Source organism: Anolis carolinensis, chromosome 3 (genome assembly GCF_035594765.1).
Source record: "Anolis carolinensis isolate JA03-04 chromosome 3, rAnoCar3.1.pri, whole genome shotgun sequence".
Lineage (NCBI taxonomy): Eukaryota > Metazoa > Chordata > Lepidosauria > Squamata > Dactyloidae > Anolis > Anolis carolinensis.
The window spans coordinates 154,198,300-154,203,519 of record NC_085843.1 but is presented as its reverse complement, the minus strand read 5'-3'; positions in this window follow the sequence as shown (position 1 = coordinate 154,203,519).

Sequence of the window (5,220 nt, the reverse complement as noted above, 5' to 3'; positions counted from 1 at the left end):
TTATGATGCTGATAGGCAACATATTCTATCCTACTATGAATCCCCATTAGCTGGGAATGGAGGCATCTTTCTCCTTGTTGAATAATAAAAACGGCACTTCTATGAAGAAGCAATGTTACCAATGGTACATTCACTCAATGGGAGAAGTGGACTGTGATGACCTTATCACATAAGGGAGTCCTCCCTCCAGTGCCATTTTGTCAGCAGTTTGGCTCCATCCCTAAAGAAGACTTGAAGGGTCCAAGACGCATGTTTTGGTAAATGTGATGAGATGATCCTAAGTGAAGCTTGCATAATTTCATGTCTAAAGAGCTACTTCGAAAGTCCCTTCTACACTGCCATATTATCCAGTATCTGATCCCAGATAATCTGTTATGAATTGGAACTCCTTCCTAAAGAAGTAAACATGCCACCCTCTCTCCCCTCCTTTAAAAAGCTTTTATAGACCTACCTGTGCAATCTAGTTTATGGAAAGGAAGAGAATTAGTATTCTTTACATACATCCTCGCCTGGACATCTGATACCTACCTCAACCCACTGTTGTGATATAATGAATTAGTCTTTTAATGTAGTAATGCATTGTGTTTTAACTGGTTTAGGTTGTTGTTTATAAGTTATATTTAGTTTATTTGATTGTTGTTTACTTGCTCCTGCATTGAATATTTGCCATTTTTGTTATAATTTGGAAATCACCCTGAGTCGTTCCAGGAAGAGAGGGTGGGATATAAATAAAGTATCATCATCATCATCATCATCATCATCATCATCATCATCATCATCATCATCATCGTCATCATCATCATCGGATTGTATGGCAGTATACATTCATAATCCAGTTCAAAGCAGATTTGGAATCAGATACTGTATTATAGGGAGCCCCGGTGGCGAAGTGTGTTAAAGCACTGAGCTGCTGAACTTGCAGACCGAAAGGTCCCAGGTTCAAATCCCAGGAATGGAGTGAGTGCCCACTGTTAGCTCCAGCTTCTGCCAACCTAGCAGTTCGAAAACATGCCAATGTGAGTAGATCAATAGGTTCTGCTCTGGCGGGAAGGTAACGGCGCTCCATGCAGTCATGCCGGCCACATGACCTTGGAGGTGTCTACGGACAACACTGGCTCTTCGGCTTAGAAATGGAGATGAGCACCAACCCCCAGAGTCAGACATGACTGGACTTAACGTCAGGGGAAACCTTTACCTTTTACTGTATTATACGGCAGTTGTAGATCTAGCTTCAGGTGCTACAAGCCGTTCCCTTTTGCTTATAGTTAAGGCTTATTGGTTGGAAGAACCTTTTAAAACAGAGCAACCAGAGCTTAGAATGTTAATGTTACAAATAGCCCTGTTTGATCTGTTAATAGGTAAAATTCACACATTAATTTAAATTTGTTGTAGTAAGGAATTTTTTAAAAAAATATGCTGTTAATTGTTACAGCACATATTATCCCTAAGCATTACTTTTTTTAAAAAAAGTATCAGAAGTTTGGATGCCAGAGGCCATTTTGTATGCAAAGCTTATGAGGAGACTTGATCACATTTTGATGTTCCTTGTCACTGATCTAGAAGCTCAAAACATGTTAAATTTATAACATGGGAGAATGGTCCTATGTGTTAGAAGGGGGAGGAACATCAGTGACAGCCAGCAAACATCTGAACAAAATTTGTTGCTTGGGTGTTCTTACTGCTAACTGGCCAGTGCAATTTTTTATTCCACGAGGAGCTATCAAGTCTGCAATAGAAGAGGAAGGAAAACGTTTCCCATCACCTTGCTTTGACCCATTTCTATTTTTATATTTCTTTTGTTCGCCACACTGAATATTTCTGCTGGGGGAAAAAGCCAGGATACAATTGAAACAAAGTTAAGAAATTTGATGTAAGTGTCCCATTTTCAGTGACAATGTAATAATTCTCATGCAATAGCAGCTGATGGCTTATATTTGAACTGGGCAGTAAATCTGCTCTGGATTTTAATTTGAACCCTATGTGAGTAATTCTGTCTTTGTACTTGTAATTTGCAATTTGTATGTTTGAGGTATGTGGGTTTTGTACTATCAAGAAACTACTCCTCAGCCTCTTTTGCTCATTCCCTTTAGGTTCACTTTATTTTGTAAAATTAGAACTTTTCCACCTGAAGAAGACTTGGTTAAGGTCAAAACCGGTTGTAGAAGTTCTCTACAAGAAAGCAGAAGCTCTCCATAAGGAAGCATAAGAGTAAAATCTATATATATAAAAGAGTGATGGCATCACGGCAACCCACAAAACAACAAAACTACAGACCCCCCAACCTTGAAATTTGACAACACAACCCATCATCCACGGCTCTAGGTTGATACAACAAAAAGAAAAGAAAAATAAAGTCCTAATTAGAGAGAGAGGAATAATTGCTTTTATCCAATTGCTGCCAGTTAGAAGGCTAAGCTCCTCCAACTTGGTCTCCTAGCAACCCAATAAAAAATAATTAAAAACACTAAAAAATAATCAAGAACACTAAAAAAATACAATAAAATACTATAACAGAAAATAACTAAAAATAATACAAGAAAATAATAAAATATAATAAAAAGATAACTTACAATAAAATTTATAAAAAAATACAAATAACGTCAAATAAAAATTACACAATTTTTAACCAATACCACCACCACTTTGCCACAGCAACGCGTGGCCGGGCACAGCTAGTATATATATACAAACTTTGTTGGAAATTTTCTTCTACAAGAAAGAAAAAAAATACTGTTAAGTAGAGTCTCACCTATCCAACATAAACGGGCCAGCAGAATGTTGGATAAGCAAATATGTTGGATAATAAGGAGGCATTAAGGAAAAGCCTATTAAACATCAAATTAGGCTATGATTTTACAAATGAAGCACCAAAACATCATGTTAGACAACAAATTTGACAGAAAAAGTAGTTCAATACGCAGTAATGCTATGTAGTAATTACTGTATTTATGAATTTAGCACCAAAATATCACGATATATTAAAAACATTGACTACAAAAAATGTGTTGGATAATCCAGAACGTTGGATAAGCGAGTGTTGGATAAGTGAGACTCTACTGGACTTTAAAGAGGAAATCTGTTTAAAGAAACTTTTGTTGGAAATTCCCTCCTACTAGAAAGAGATGGCAATCAGTATTGTGAATACAACAAATGTATGTCTCATTGTATATTACTGCTTGTTGCATCCTTTATAAGTTGCGGAAACAAGTATATATTTGTGATAACTTTATTATTGTAATAGTGGATTATTGTTTTGCTGAACCCTAGTGGTTCAGCACCCCAACAGTGCCTTTAAAGTTCAGAATATAACCCAGAGAAATTTCACCGCCCCATTGAGGAGAAAGCCTCTGACTGGCCCTGCTCGCATGGCATGTGGTTTCAGCCTTGGATGCAAAGTTCATCCAGGATCAGAGAGATTTAAGATATTTCTTGGCTTAGCTAGAAATTCCCTGAGTGAACTTGGACAGATTGCTTTCATTTCCCCCCCTCTGCTTGTGGAAATGATAGCAGCAGCAATAATAACCTACCAGACATGGTTATTGTAAGAATGGATGAGGTAAGGAAATTGTATGCCCCCGGTCTTATGGATAAAGGAGGGGCTATAGATCCACATAATTTAGTGCTGCTTTCAAGACTGATGTTTAAAACTCATATTCCCATTAGTTTTACCACCCTCCTTCCTCTTCTCATTATTTCTGATTGCTTCTTCAATCCATTTACCCTTTTGCACACTATTAAGGTGTGGATTGCCTGTTTTCGATCAGTTACTATCACCTCCCAGCCTGCCACAACTCTTCATTTAGAAGCCTGCAAGTACTGTTTTTAAAACAAACAGCAGCCGCTACCAAAAGCAAGCTTTGAGTTTGGACATTTGGTGCATCTGTGTTTTTGTGTAGATTTTTCTCCCTGCTGCTACGTGGCTAGAATGCAAAATATCCTTGGGTGGTGGGCAAACAATGCACTTCCAGACAACTGTGTAAACATTCTGCTGGCAACTGCCTTTTCAATAGATGTACTTGCATAATGTGATGTTTAAATTTCATAAGTTCATCTTTAAATTTATAATATATATGAATGAGGAGCTCTCTAGTGCCTGTAAGGTAATGCATTTCCTTCCTCTTTTATGGCTGAATTGAAATACTAGCTAAATTCCTAGGGACTTTTCATGTGATGCTATACAAGACAGAAGACAAATGTAGCAGAAGAAGCATCTACATTCACTCTTACTTGTGCAACAGGGTGGAAATAGCAGAAGTCAGTCCTAACTTTGTGCACTATCATTTTTGTGAATTACTGTGATTTGTAGTGTCTGACTAGAACAGTCACAATTCTTTCTCAATTTATTGATACAATGGGTTAAACCCTTGTGCTGGCAGGACTGATGGCTTGAAGGTTGGGTTGCTGACCTGAAGGTTGCCGGTTCAAATTCAACAGGGGAGAGCATGGATGAGCTCCCTCTATCAGCTCTAGCTCCATGCGGGGACATGACAGAAGCCTCCCACCAGGATGATAAAACATCAAAACATCTTGGCGTCCTCTGCACAACTTCCTTGTAGACAGCCGATTCTCTTACACCAGAAGCAACTTGTAGTTTCTCAAGTTGCTCCTGACATGAAGAAAAGGATCTGGATGTGTGATTTGTTTGTTTAAACTAAAACTGCCAGTAACCAAGAGAACGAAATCACATCATTCCTAGGAGGCAGGTTTTTACAATTATTTTCTCCAGGCAAACTGGGAGCACTAATTTTGAGGAAATGCTTACCAGCATAGAATGCAATTCCTCCACTGGGCATTTTTTCTCTTGTACTGTGATCTGTTCTGTGACCAGTGCAAGAAAGAGTTACCATTAATTTACCAATCTGCATTGTCTTTTGTAACATCATTACATACTACACAAACCATTTTCATGCACCAGAATGTGCACAATAGACAAGAACGGATATGTTAACACCATAAGCCCATTTCTCACATCACATCTGCACATTTGCTCTTGATTGTCTATGTAGTAATAGGAGAGTGCATGAAGGTGCTCCGTGGGTTTGGCACTTGTATGCAACCAGGAGTCCCATTTGAAACAGCTACATGCATAGAGTTGCTCACATCAAGGCAGCTCTTTATAGAGTGTGAATACAAGAATATAAGGCAGCACATCATCATCATCATCATCATCATCATCATCATCTAATTACTTATTAATCGCCCTCCATCCAAGATGCACTT